The sequence below is a fragment of the Oncorhynchus nerka genome, linkage group LG3 (genome assembly GCF_034236695.1).
Source record: "Oncorhynchus nerka isolate Pitt River linkage group LG3, Oner_Uvic_2.0, whole genome shotgun sequence".
In the NCBI taxonomy this organism is placed as follows: Eukaryota; Metazoa; Chordata; class Actinopteri; order Salmoniformes; family Salmonidae; genus Oncorhynchus; species Oncorhynchus nerka.
In genome coordinates this window covers 26,499,694-26,515,705 of record NC_088398.1, presented here as the reverse complement: position 1 = coordinate 26,515,705, position 16,012 = coordinate 26,499,694, and positions in this window count along the sequence as shown.

Below are 16,012 nucleotides of genomic sequence, written 5' to 3'. Positions count from 1 at the left end.
GGGACCACCTAAACTTGTCCAAGTACTTGTTTTTGTTTTCCGTTGCAAAACGTTTGAATACTCTGTACCCCACCCTAATGAATAAGGCCCTGGGGCCTAATTTATAAACATTGTGTGGGCACAGAATATGTCCCAAAACATAAGTATGCCAGTTCATGTAAAAGTTGGCATTTATAAAAACTGGACTTCACACAAGAATGTACCTATCCTCCTGCAAACTTTAGACCATGGATACTTCTAGTGGTTGAAGTATTGCATTGCAAGAAGGCATGAGTAGCCTCGTAGTAGCCTTGTGCAAATGCATATTATGATGACACTCTTATTCGTAACAAAAAAAACAGGTGGCGAAATATAGTAACAAGATGCAATCATTTGCGGTTAGTGAGAAGAGTGTAAACCCAATTTATATCTTTGCATGCTAAAATAATTAGAAATAGGCTTATACTGTGTATCCTATTATTTAATTTTCATGATCAGTGCAGAATAAATTCCTCACATTTTCTGACTGTGATGGTTTCATTGGCTACTCGCAGAATAGCCTATAGGCCTACAACAAGTTAGGATAGATGACCATTTGTCCCATCATTTAACTGGACACACTTCACAGTAGTAAATAGTACGATAAACTGAGCTTCAGATTGTAATGGTAGAACAGACGGTTCACCTTTTCTAAAGGCGTTTGTAGGCTAGCCTTTGAACTGCAATGTGAAATGTATTGAGGAGACAATTTCATATAACATAAATCATACACCCTATATACAAAAGTATGTGGACACCCCTTCAAATTAGTGGATTCGGCCATTTCAGCGACACCGGTTGCTGACAGGTGTATAAAATCTAGCACACAGCCATGCAATCGCCATTTATAAAAATATTGGTAGTAGAAGGGCCTTACTGAAGAGCTCAGTCACTTTCAACGTGGCACCGTCATAGGATGTCACCTTTCCAACAAGTCAGCTCGCCAAATGTCTGCCCTGCTAGAGCTGCCCTGGTCAACTGTAAGTGCTGTTATTGTGAAGTGGAAACGTCTAGGAGCAACAACGGCACCATTGAACACCTTTGGGATGAAAGGTGTTAAATGGAGTTGAGCCAGGCCTAATTGCCTAACATCAGTGCCCAACCTCACAAATGCTATTGTGGCTGAATGGAAGTAAGTCCCTGCAGCAATGTGGATGCTGTTATAGCAGCAAAGGGGGGACCAACTCCATATTAATGCCCATCATTTTTGAATGAGATATTCGAAGAGCAGGTGTCCTAATACTTTTGGTCATGATATGTATATCATAACATTTTAAGAATAAATTCCTCACCTTTTCTGGGCATGATGAGTTTATATTTCCTGTAGTATCCATACACCAAATTACCCTGCACATCTCTCATTTAATTGTGACTATTAGTTAGGCTATTATAATTTCAAGTTTTTTGCTCCATGCACCTAAAGGAAATAGCAATAGCAAACTTGATCAAATGTCTTCATAGGTGATGGCAGAATGTTAAACTTTTGCAGTGACATTTACTGTAGGCCTAGGCTATCTGACAGACAAAAGGTTTATGAAAGACAACAACAATTGCAAATTGCTGTGGATCTGTAACAGACCGTCTGACCAATGTTTTGGATTGACTTATTCTCAAACCTATGCTGCTCTGCCCGAATTCTGAAACATGATCTACTCATGGTGGTAGCCATACACACATCAATGCAAAAGATCAACTCTCTGTTCACCTGTTCAATTCTACTGTATGTTTATAAACCAGCTTCCTTTCTGATACATAGAGCAAAATACAACTATGGTTAGGATCAATTTGATCTCGATCCAATTAATTCATGACAGGAACTAAACAATAAATGTAATTGTGTGTTTCACCAGTGTGTTGTTTTTTTCTTTCCTTATTTTTTTAACCTTGGATCATGTTTACGTGAGGATTGACGGGGGCTGCCAACAACTTTACAAGGACACTCTTAGCACCAACAGAGCTCCATGCTCTCCTCCCTGTAAAACACACAAGACACATTTGAAGTCTCCTGGATTCTCTCTTCCGATACATCTGTAACTATGACAGTACGTCACGGCAGCATTGCATTTACATCCAGACTCAATGGTACATAGTACTCAATATTTTAACATAGCTAACATTCTTACTGAACAACTTGAGAAGGCTTCCCGTGGTTTCTGTGCAATAGGGCCATACAACCATTGATCGAAGATTCAGTTGAATCCCTACAAATACTACCCCTTGCGCTTGATAGCTGTTGTTGTTGAGTGGTGGATCCACTGGTGAAGGTTCTACATACTGTATGCCTCATCACCTCGGTTATTTTACATAATAACCATGCGATACTTGACACCTTCATTTTAAATCATAAAAAGCATAAACCCTGGCCATCTTGGATTAACCCTTGGCATGTCAGAGTCAAGTAGGCGTTCCACCACTTCCAAATTCGCCAGAGAAAGTTCCGCCCCCCATTCATTTCCAACAGGAGCACGCAGAGCAATGCGCAGGAGCGGTGCTCTGCTGTACTTTATGCAAATTTCACGTTGCCACCACTGCGGTTAACCAAGTAGGTGAGTAGTAGAAGATTGCTCATGAAACACAGTTCAGCCTGTCATTAGTTCTGAGCAAGCACAACAAAAAAGATGGAGGAAAGCAAATCATTGCTATGTCTGGTTTCCAATTCTATATGATTTTGCTTTGCTAAACTCAGCAAAAAAAGAAACGTCCTCTCACTGTTAACTGCGTTTATTTTCAGCAAACTTAACATGTGTAAATATTTGTATGAACATGATTCAACAACTGAGACATAAGCTGAACAAGTTCCACAGACATGTGACTAACAGAAATGGAATAATGTGTGCCTGAACAAAGGGGGAGGTCAAAATCAAAAGTAACAGTCAGTATCTGGTGTGGCCACCAGCTGCATTAAGTACTGCAGTGCATCTCCTCCTCATGGACTGCACCAGATTTGCCCGTTCTTGCTGTGAGATGTTACCCCACTCTTCCACCAAGGCACCTGCAAGTTCCCTGACATTTCTGGGGGGAATGGCCCTAGCCCTCACCCTCCGATCCAACAGGTCCCAGATGTGCTCAATGGGATTGAGATCCGGGCTCGTCGCTGGCCATGGCAGAACACTGATATTGTCTTGCAGGAAATCACACACAGAATGAGCAGTATGGCTGGTGGCATTGTCATGCTGGAGGGTCATGTTAGGATGAGCCTACAGGAAGTGTACCATGTGAGGGAGGAGGGTGTCTTCCCTGTAGCGTACAGCGTTGAGATTGCCTGCAATGACAACAAGCTCAGTCCGATGATGCTGTGACACACCGCCCCAGGCCATGGCAGACCCTCCACCTCCAAATCAATCCCGCTCCAGAGTACAGGCCTTGGTGTAACGCTCATTCCTTTGACGATAAATGCAAATCTGACTGTCACCCCTGGTGAGACAAAACGTCTCACAGTATGTACATTGCAATCTATTGCCCTGGCCAGATCTGCAGTCCTCATGCCTCCTTGCAGCATGCCTAAGGCACGTTCACGCTGATGAGCAGGGACCCTGGGCATCTTTCTTTTTGTGTTTTTCAGAGTCAGTAGAAAGGCCTCTTTAGTGTCCTAAGTTTTCATAACTGTGACTTTAATTGCCTACCGTCTGTAAGCTGTTAGTGTCTTAATGACCGTTACCAGGGGCATGTTCATTATTTTTTTATGGTTCATTGAACAAGCATGGTAAACAGTATTTAAACCCTTTATAATGAAGATCTGTAAAATTATTTGGATTTTTACAAAATATCTATGAAAGACAGGGTCCTGAAAAGGGACGTTTCTTTTTTTTGGCTGAGTTTAGAATACAGAGACAAAATCAATGGCATGGAGGAGGATTGCAGCGACTGTTGGTGTTGATGCTGGGTGAAGCGGGATTTGCAGATTGTTTGCTTGTGCTGCTAGCTACATCAAGCTACACCAAGCAACCTTAACCTCAAAACTGTGATCAAAGCCACCATTTGTGAATGTGTTGAGTAAATTAAATTGTGAAATGTGCCCACCAAAGGACAGAAATCACCAGTAACACACATTATAACATTGTAAATGATAGAGAAAGCATGAATTTACCATGTAATATGCTATCAATTGGATTATGGTATCTTAACATTAGGATTCTCATATATTTTAGCTAATTGCTCTTTCATTATACTTGTGTCATGACTGATTGTTATATCACTTCCTGTAAAATACATAGGCCTACATGTACATGAATGGGTACTTTGGGTAAAGGAAATTGTGGCTTTGCAAATATATCTTTACCCACCATCAACACCAATATCTCTGCAATCCTCCTTTATGTCACTGACCTGCTTTTAAATGTACGAACTTTAAAAAACAGGCTTCAATTTATTACAATTAGACAGCCCTTGTCACGCCCTGGTCGAAGTATTTTGTGTTTTTCTTTATGTTTTGGTCAGGCCAGGGTGTGACATGGGTTTTTGTATGTGGTGTGTAGCTTAGTGGGATTGTAGCTTAGTGGGGTGTTCTGGGAGAGTCTATGGCTGTCTGAAGTGGTTCTCAATCAGAGGCAGGTGTTTACCGTTGTCTCTGATTGGGAACCATATTTAGGCAGCCATATTCTTTGGTTGTATTGTGGGTGATTGTCCTTAGTGTCTTGATGTCCTTATTCTGTGGTAGTTTGCACCAGTTTAGGCTGTTTCGGTTTTCATTACGTTTATTGTTTTGTTGAGTTTGTATTTTGATTCATGTTACGTTGTTTTATTAAACATGGATCGAAATCTACACGCTGCAGTTTGGTCCGACTCTCCTTCACCAATAGAAAACCGTTACAGCCCTATTATCTCTCCGTCTTTGTAGTTTTCCCTTCTAGAGACTAAAACTGAAGAATATTTTCATGTCATCCCACAACCTGCCCTATCTAACTACTATACCTACTCAATGGTGACTCGTAATTCACCGCAGGTGGGGCAAATACCCACCTGTTTTGAGTCCAAAATGTTTCTTGTTGCCTGTTTTGCATGTTATTTTGGCATTAATACATGTCACGTATCAGTTTGCAAACAAGGTAAAAAAAAGAAAATCATTGAGTTGATAAAGCCGGATACAAACTTGGTTTATTTTTTGCTTTCTTGAGTAAGCCATGTCCAAAATGCAGGTGTTTCAGTCTAGCTCAGTGCTTTCTGTAGTGGTGGGACAGCAAGCAGAAAATAAGGAGCATAGGGGTTGGTCATGTTCTCTAGTGACGTCATGATTGGTTCATCGTTCTGTCAGTCATGGGGATACTACATCACCACAAAATCTACGGTGAGAGCAAAAACATTCAAGCCCCTTGGCTGCTGCCACAGAGTTATATTAGAAGTACCCATCCAAAAAAGGCCCAAGGTCATTGGCCACAGATTAAATTATTTATGTAGCTTTGATTGGACTGATCATGTCAACATCATACTTTCAAAATCTTAGCTAGAAAGCTAGACAAGCAGTCATCATCATGAATCACGTCGACAATCTCTGGCAAAACATTTCAATCCTTGTGATGTCAACAGAAATTGTAGATAAAACGTATCGGTGTTCATCGGCCATTGGACATAAACGTTACACAAGTAGGAAATCACAAATTCAACAATGAGTGGTATGGAGGGAATCAGTGGCTAACTGCAAGCGTTACAAAGCTTCTAACCTGCAATTCAGTGGAGAGGGTGTGTGGTCCAAATCTGGGTTTAAGGGTCTCTTTTTCACGCTTAAAAGGATAAACATTAACATGCCATGGGCCAGAAAAGTTTTAATATATTGGTTGTGTTCAAAACAACTGGAAACTCAGAACTGGGAAATATCAGACTTCAGTGAGTTCAAGACAACTGGGAACTCTGAGAAAAAACAAGCTCTGACTGGGAAAATACGTTTTAAATAGTCATCCAACTCGGAATTCCAAGTCGGGAACTCTGGCCTCCTAGAGCTCCGACCTGAATATCACTGATGTCATGATTCAACCTTGTATTTTCCCCCCCGAGTTCCCAGTTGTCTTGAAAGCACCATAAATCCAGAGAATGCCAGACTTGATGACAAAGTTTGATGACAAAATATGCCCACAAGAAATTTGCAACTTTCCTGTTCAAATGAGCACAGCACATGTTTTGTATGCTGCTGCATAAATGATGTAATATGCCAGGGAGATATGTACAGTGGCAAGAAAAAGTATGTGAACCCTTTGGAAATACCTGGATTTCTGCATAAATTGGCCATAAAATGTGATCTAATCTTCATCAAGGTCCCAAAAATAGACAAATACAGTCTACTTAAACTAATAACACACAAACAATTATACGTTGTCATGTCTTTATTGAACACACCATGTAAACATTCACAGTGCCGGGTGGAAAAAGTATGTGAACCCTTGGATTTAATAACTGGTTGACCCTCCTTTCTTAGCAATAACCTCAACCGAACGTTTTCTGTAGTTGCGGATCAGACTTGCACAACGGCCAGGAGGAATTTTGGACCATTCCTCTTTACAAAACTGTTCCTAGAGTGTCAGCTAAAGACTTACATAAATGCTAACATCTCTGTTGACGAGTCTACAATACGTAAAACACTAAATGACAATGGTGTTCATGGGAGGACACCACGAAAGAAGCCACTGCTGTCCAGAAAAAACTTTTGCAAAATGTTTGCAAAAGTGCACCTGGATATTCCACAGCGCTACTGGCAAAATATTCTGTGGACTGATGTTCCAGAGATTTCTGTAAGTCTTTAGCTGACACTCTAGGATTCTTCTTAACCTCATTGAGCATTCTGCGCTGTGCTCTTGCAGTCATCTTCGCAGGACAGCCACTCCTAGGGTGAGTAGCAACAGTGCTGAACTTTCTCCATTCATAGACAATTTGTCTTACCACGGACTGATGAACATCAAGGCTTTTAGAGACACTTTTGTAACCCTTTCCAGCTTTATGCAAGTCAACAATTCTTAATCTTAGGTCTTCACATGGTTCACATCAGGCAATGCTTCTTGTGAATAGCAAACACACATTTTGTGAGTGTTTTTTTATAGGGCAAGGCAGCTCTAACCAACATCTCCAATCTCGTCTAATTGATTGGACTCCAGGTTAGCTGACTCCTGAATCCAATTAGCTTTTGGAGAAGTCATTAGCCTAAAGGTTCACATACCTTTTCCAACATACACTGTGAATGTTGAAATTATGTATTCAATATAGACAAGAAAAATACAATATTTTGTTTGTTATTAGTTTAAGCACATTTACATTACATTTACATTTAAGTCATTTAGCAGACGCTCTTATCCAGAGCGACTTACAAATTGGTGCGTTCACCTTAAGACATCCAGTGGAACAGCCACTTTACAATAGTGCATCTAAATCTTTTAAGGGGGGTGAGAAGGATTACTTTATCCTATCCTAGGTATTCCTGAAAGAGGTGGGGTTTCAGGTGTCTCCGGAAGGTGGTGATTGACTCCGCTGTCCTGGCATCGTGAGGGAGTTTGTTCCACCATTGGGGGGCCAGAGCAGCGAACAGTTTTGACTGGGCTGCGCGGGAACTGTACTTCCTCAGTGGTAGGGAGGCGAGCAGGCCAGAGGTGGATGAACGCAGTGCCCTTGTTTGGGTGTAGGGCCTGATCAGAGCCTGGAGGTACTGAGGTGCCGTTCCCCTCACAGCTCCGTAGGCAAGCACCATGGTCTTGTAGCGGATGCGAGCTTCAACTGGAAGCCAGTGGAGAGAGCGGAGGAGCGGGGTGACGTGAGAGAACTTGGGAAGGTTGAACACCAGACGGGCTGCGGCGTTCTGGATACATTATAAGCACATTATGTTGGTCTATTGTTTGTGATTTAGATTAAGATCAGATCAAATTTGATGACCAATTTATGCAGAAATCCAGGTATTTCACATACTTTACCACCGATGCTGGCACTAAGACCACACTCAACGAGCTGTATAAGGCCATAAGCAAACAAGAAAATACTCCTCCAGAAGCGGCGCTCCTAGTGGCCGGGGACTGTAATACAGTCCAACTTCAATTCGATTTACCTAATTTCTACCAGCATGTCACATGTGCAACCAGAGGGAAAAAAACTCTAGTCCACCATTACTCCACACACAGAGACGCATAAAAAGCTCTCCCTCGCCCTCCATTTGGTAAGTCTGACCATAATTCTATCCTCCTCATTCCTGCTTACAAGCAAAAACTAAAGCAGGAAGTACCAGTGACTCGCTCAACACGGAAGTGGGCTGATGATGCGGATGCTACACTAGAGGACTGTTTTGCTAGCACAGATTCATCCAATGGCATTGAGGAGTATACTACCTCAGTCATCGGCTTCATCAACAAGTGCATCGACGACGTCGTCCCCACAGTGACTGTACATACATATCCCAACCAGAAGCCATGGATTACAGGCAACATCCGCATCGAGCTAAAGGCTAGAGCTGCCACTTTCAAGGAGCGGGACACTAATCCAGACACTTATAAGAAATCCCTCTACGCCCTCAGACTAACAATTAAACAAGCAAAGGTTCAATACGTGGCAGGGCTTGAAAACTATTACGTACAACAAAGGGAAACACAGCCGCGAGCTGCCCAGTGACGCGAGACTACCAGACAAGCTAAATGCCTTTTATGCTCGCTTCGAGGCAAGCAACACTGAAGCATGCATGAGAGCACCAGCTGTTCCGGACGACTGTGTGATTACGGTCTCGGTAGCCGATGTGAGCAAGATCTTTAAACAGGTTAACATTCACAAAACCGCGGGGCCAGACGGATTACCAGGATGAGTAATCAAAGCACGCGTGGACCAACTGGCAAGTTTCTTCACTGACATTTTCAACCTCTCCCTGACCGAGTCTGTAATGCCTACATGTTTCAAGCAGGCCACCATAGTCCATGTGCCCAAGAAAGGGAAGGTAACCTGCCTAAATGATTACCGCCCCGTCGCACTTACGTCGGTAGCCATGAAGTGCTTTGAAAGGCTGGTCATGGCTCACTTCAACAGCATCATCCCGGATACCCTAGACCCACTCGAATTCGCATACCGCCCCAACAGATCCACAGATGACACAATCTCAATCGCACTGCCCTTTCCCACCTGGACAAAAGGAACACCTACATGTATGTGGGGAATGCTGTTAATTGACTACAGCACAGTGTTCAACACCATAGTGCACACAAAGCTCATCACTAAGCTAAGGACCCTGGAACTAAACACCTCCCTCTGCAACTGGAACCTGGACTTCCTGACGGGCCGCCCCCAGGTGGTAAGGGTAGGCAACAACACATCCGCAACACGCTGATCCTCAACACTGGGGCCCCTCAGGGGTGTGTGCTTAGTCCCCTCCTGTACTCCCTGTTCACCTACGACTGCGTGGCCAAGCACGACTCCAAAACCATCATTAAGTTTGCTGACGACACAACAGTGGTAGGCCTGATTACTGACAATTATGTGAGCCTATATGGAGGAGGTCAGAGACCTGGAAGTGTGGTGCCAGAACAACAACCTCTCCCTCAATGTCAGCAAGACAAAGGAGCTGATCGTGGACTACAGGAAAAGGCGGGCCGAACAGGCCGCCATTAACATTGACGAGGCTGTAGTGGAGCGGGTCGAGAGTTTCAAGTTCCTTGATATCCACATCACCAACAAACTATCATGGTCCAAACACCACACCAGTTTCCCTCTGGAGACTGAAAATATTTGCATTGGTCCCCAAATCCTCAAAAAGTTCTACAGCTGCATAATCGAGAACATCCTGAGCAGTTGCATCACCGCCTGGTATGGCAACTGCTCGGCATCCGGTGTCAGAGGAAAGCCCAAAACATTGTCAAAGACTCCAGTCACCCAAGTCATAGATTGTTCTCTCTGCAGGCGGTACGGGAGGCACCAAGTCTAGGACCAAAAGGCTCCTTAACAGCTTCTAAGACTGCTGAACAATTTATCAAATGGCCACCTGGACTATTTACACTGCTGCTACTCGTTGTGTATTATCTATGCATAGTCGTTTTACCCCTACTTACATGTACAAATTACCTTGACTAATCTGTACCCCTGCACCGGTACCCCCTGTATATTGCCAAGTTATTGTTATATTTTATTGTGTTACTTTTTAGTATTTTTTTTACTTTAGTTTATATGGTAAATATTTTCTTAATTCTTTCTTGAACTGCATTGATAAGGGCTTGTATGTAAATAAGCATTTCACAGTAAGGTCTACACCTGTTATATTCGGCACATGTGACAAATAAAATTAGATTTGATTTCATAACACAGCGTTTTTTAACATTTAACATTAACATTTACTTAGCCTATTTACTAGAATAGGTTCACGCCTAGTTGAGCAGTCTGAAATCCTGGCACTCCGTGTTCTTTCCAACGGCTCTGCTAAAAAACACAATCCATCCAGGAAGTGGGATTTTTTTGATGTGGGTACTTTTCAATTGAATGCCTATACAGTATGTAATGGGTTTAGGACCCAGATTGCAGTTCCTATGGCTTCCACTAGATGTCAACAGTCTTTAGACATTGTTTCATGCTTGTTTTCTGAAAAATTAGGAAGAATGAGACCATTTTGTCAGTGGATTGTAGAATGAAGCAGAGCTGGTTTGCGCACGTGACCGATTGTGCGCCCTTCGTCGTTTTTCCTTTCTATTGAATACGCTATTGTCCAGGTGAAATATTACCGATTATTTAGACAATAGACAACCTGAGGATTAATTATAAACATCATTTGACATGTTTTGACAAACTTTACCGGTTACTATTAGGATGTATTCGTCTGCATTTTGTGACCGCCTTTGAGCAAGTGGATTACTGAACAAAACGCACCAACAAAACAGAGTTTTTGGGATATAAAGAGGGACAAAACAAACATTTATTGTGTAACAGGGACTCTTGTGACTGCAACCAGATGAAGATCATCAAAGGTAAGTGATTAATTTAATCGCTATTTCTGATTTTCTTGACTCCTCTACTTGGCTTAAAAATGTTTGTATGCTTTTGTAAGCGGGCCGCTGTCCTCAGATAATCACATGGTATGCTTTCACCGTAAAGGCTTTTTGAAATCTGACACAGCGGCTGGATTAACAAGTTAATCTTTAAGCCAATGTATAACACTTGTATCTTTTATGAATGTTTATTATGAGTATTTCTGTATTTTGAATTTGGCGCTCTGCAATTTCACCGAATGTTGTTCGAAATGGGTCGCTAGTGGAACGCCTATCCCTAATTAATAAACATGAAAAGGTGAACGTAAGAAGCGCTCATCATTTCAAATAGGCTACATGCAGGGTTGGGTCGGTTACTTTCTAAATGTAATCCATTACAGTTACTAGTTAGCTGTCCAGAATTGTAATCAATAACGTAACATTTGGACAGGGTTGGGGAGTAACAGATTACAAAAAAATGATAACTGTAATATGTTACATTACCAGTAAAAATATTGTAATCAGATGACAGATACTTTTGAAAAACTAGATGATTACTTATGTTTGTAGACTGCAATTTGACCACAAGAACATATACTATTTTACTAATCATAATAATTTCAAACCGCGCTTACATTTGTATACGATCACTATGGTGTGTGGGAATACTTTGGAATATTTTTCCAAAATAAAAATCACTTGGAGCTGATTTGCTGATGTTTTTAGTCGTTTATGACCAACAACAAAAAAATTTAAAACATTTTAGTATTATTTATTGCTCATAAAACTTGGATGGCCAGATAAAATCACCCACGGGCCGAATGCGTCCAGTTGGGGAATCCTTCTCTGTTTTCTCAATGACATTCAAATCAGCATTGAAAAAAGGCGCAAATTTAAGTTTGTTCCACCTAAGCGAGTCTGACCACAAGTCAGAGCCCAATATGATGACACACCAAATGTGTTTGATCGATCGCGGGAAAAGAGCAGGAATAGGCTTTTGTAGTCTACAGTCCAAGGTATGTCTTCCAATGGTGAGACTGCTGTCGGCATGCAAAGATTATCCAACCTTAATAAACGCTTGGAGGTAAGGATGACAGCATTGGTATAGTCTACGGCGATAGGGATATCACTTATTATTGATATCTACATAGCACATTGATGTGAATCACATACTAATAAACATACTTTATGAATTTAAAAGTAATCATCTAAGTAGTCATCTAGTTTTCTAAAAGTATCTGTAATCTGATTACAATATTTTTCCTGGTAAGGTAACGGATTACAGTTACTGTTATTTGTAATCCCTTACATGTAATGGATTACATGTAATACATTACTTCACAACCCTGGCTACATGTCACATTACACAGAATATATTCACTCTAAATAGGTTAGGAGCCAGACAGGGAGCCTAAGAGGAATGGAAATGAATTATTTAGGCTATATTATTTCTATTAGTTCAAGGCTTTCGCCTACAAAGAAGTACATTGTGAAGATTTTCAAGTGGGACACACTAGGCTGGTGGGGAGTCATGGACATTAAGCGCTCAGCATTTAAACAACATTTCATTGTATATTAAATCATTAGGCCTGTAGTCTATAAATTGGCATATAGGCTGTGACTTACTTAGAATGAAATACAAATTAAATGAAAAAGGCATTATTAGGCTCAGTCTACAGCAGTGTATGTGAGCAGGGGTTGAGTGGTCGGAAATCCCGCTCATCATACATGGAGTGGTGTTTATGCACGACTCGCCACATTCTTTCCAAGCGCTCTGCTAAAAACAGCTCCACTCACAGAAAAAAAACAACTGTGGCACCAAATTCGTTCCATTCATTAAAATCACAATTTAACCAACACCTATCTATTTTTGTGACTACCTGGACCTACCATTTGGTTTTGAAGTATTGAAACCAAACTACATGATTGGAATGAAAAGTATTTTAATAAACATGAAAAGGGGAATGTAAGAAGCTCTCATCATTTCAAATAGGCTACATGTTATATTAAACTGCATATAAACACTCTAAATAGGTCAGGGGCCAGACAGGGAGCCTAAGAAGGAACGGGAACGGAAATGAATTATTTCGGCTATATTATTTCTATTATTTCAAGGCTATAGCCTACAAAGAAATACATTGTGAAGAATTTGCGAGTGAGACACTAGACTGGTAGGGAGTCAGTGACATTAAGCGCTCAGCATTTTAAAAACATTTCATTGTATTAAATCAGCATAGTAATTAAATTGCGCATATAGGCTGACTTACTTACAATTAAATACAAATTATGCGAAACTCTGCAGCACCAGCTGTGCCATCAGAGGCTCTGGGTTCCGCCCAGGCTCTGTCGTAAAAGGCCGCGACCGGGGGTCTGTGGGCGAAGCACAATTGGCCTAGCGTAGTCCGGGTTAGGGAGGGCTTGGCGGGTAGGGATATCCTTGTCTCATCGCGAACTAGAGATTCCCGTGGAGACCGGGCGCAGTGCGCGCGCTAACCAAGGTTGCCAGGTGCACGGTGTTTGGATACCATTTGGATACCACGAAATTGGGGAGAAAAAGGGCTAAACATTTTTTGTTGTTGTTGTTGAATTTTTACCCCTTTTTCTCCCCAATTTCGTGGTGTCCAATTGTTGTAGTAGCTACTATCTTGTCTCATCGCTACAACTCCCGTACGGGCTCGGGAGAGACGAAGGTTGAAAGTCATGCGTCCTCCGATACACAACACAACCTAGCCGCACTGCTTCTTAATAACACAGCGCGCATCCAACCCGGATTTTACAGGAAGTGATATTACAATCAGTAATGACACAAGTATAATGAAAGAGCAATAACCTAAAATATATAAGAATCCTAATGTTAAGATACCATATTCCAATTGGTAGCATATTACATGGGAAATTGATGGTTAGTGTTTAATTTACAATGTTATAATGTGTGTTACTGGTGATTTCTGTCCTTTGGTGGGCACATTCCACAATTTAATTTACTCAACACATTCACAAATGGTGGCTTTGATCACCGTTTTGAGATTAAGGTTGCTTGATGTTCATAGCTAGCTAGCAGCACAAGCAAATATTGTTGTGCAAATTTCTCTTCACACACCATCCACACCAACAACCTCTGCAATCCTCCTCCATGCCATTGACCTTATGATTTTGTCTCTGTATTCTAGTAAAGCAAAATCATATGGAATTGGAAAACCAGACACAGCGATGACTAGTGGGCTTTTCTGATTTTGCTTGCCCGGAACTAATGACAGGCGGAACTATGTTTCATGAAAGGAAGATTTTCAAGCAAACATCTGCTCCTCACCTGATTGGTTAACGGCAGCTGTGGCGTGTAATTTGCATAAAGTATAGCAGAGCTGACCTTTTTCTATCGCTCTGCTAGCAGGGTTCACACCGCTCATCTTCCCACAATCCCCTGCACATTGCGCACAGAGTATAAACAAGAGTAGACTGCCCCTGCCTCTGGCGGATGAATGCGGAACAGTTTCCGACCATTTAATGCAAATTATAAGTATGAGCAGCATTGTGCATATTGTTGCATTGGGAGAAAAAACTACACCAGGAAACACATTGGCAGATGTTTTTTATTAACTAGTAGGAAAATTGTATCTTCACAAATCAGTAAACTGTTAGTCACAGTTTTTTTTTAATGCATGCTTTACACCATTTAACGAAATGAGGAAGTGAATAACAAATCCAACCAATCATCCCAGTATCCTGAGGTGCTTGAGATACCTGAGCATAAGATTATATGGTTCAAGAGCCAAAGGTTTATGGCAGTAAACATTGATACATTCCTCAGTATAATAAATGCACATTCTTTGGAAATGACAGGCAACATCCCCCATAGATACCACACAACTGCATCAAATGGCCCATGATCACAAATGATGTAATAGCACAAAAAGCATAAACATGACACAAGAGTAACTTGTGTATGCAGTAGCCTATATGTTTTTCTGTGGTTTCCATGTAACCCTGAGGACATGATAATATACTCAGTCCTTTGCCTTTTAAGATAAATCTAACCCATCTAACAATCAACAATCAAATCACAATGTGACAAAAACACATCAATGGGGAGTCTAAATAGGTTGAGGTAAAACAGTTTTGCTCAAACACACATGGTTCAAAAACAACTTTAGCTGTGCCATACAAGATACCAATTTAGCAAATATAGTTATTGAGGTACAACAGCTTTGTTTACGTTATATTCATTCAGTTTGGCACTTGCTTATTTCTACTAGTCCAGAACAGTGAAACAGTGTTATGATCTAAGCAATGACCTCTGCAGAAATGAGTAATATTACTTTTCATCAGTCCACAGTGGAGAATTTGAGAGATAGTAGTTGTGTCACATTGTGACACAACTCTGATGTAATTTAACCATCAGAGGGCTTTACTAACCAGAGATGAGCAAAATACACGTGAGTTGTGCGTCTCTTTGTTAATGGGAAGGGTTTAGGTCATCAGTGGCAATCAGGCTTTCCCTTCATTGACATTCATACGGCAACATTTTCTAAACCCGGCAAGTACACATGTTCATTTAAAAAAACTTGAATCTTATTATACACATGAGTTCTATGTGCGATATAGTCCCCCACATGACTGAATCAATGGACATGTGCTTTCAACAAATTTCTTTGCATGACAAAATCCTGTGTTAAAACATGTATCACTTCCTTAAACCTGTACGACTTGGGAAATAATATATCCCATTGCCCAATAACAACAATCTGGGCAATCCACCTATTGAGACGAGACAACCCCAATATGTCTAATACTACTAACCCAATCCCTTAATTTGGTAACAATATTCTCATAAACTCCCCATCAACAACGATTATAGAGGGAAAAATACAACAATAGAGGAATAGTATAGGCCTGTCATGACATATTATTATGTAGGGCAAAATAATAGAGAACATCAGCAGATGTGGTATTAGATATGTTGACAAAGTATAAGTATTTAATATAGTGTGTAATAACTCATATCGTCTCACATGTCAAAACATTTTAAGACTAGTTTTAAGGACACGCTATGAATTTGTTTTATTCTTCATGATTAACTGCCATTTTAAACCATT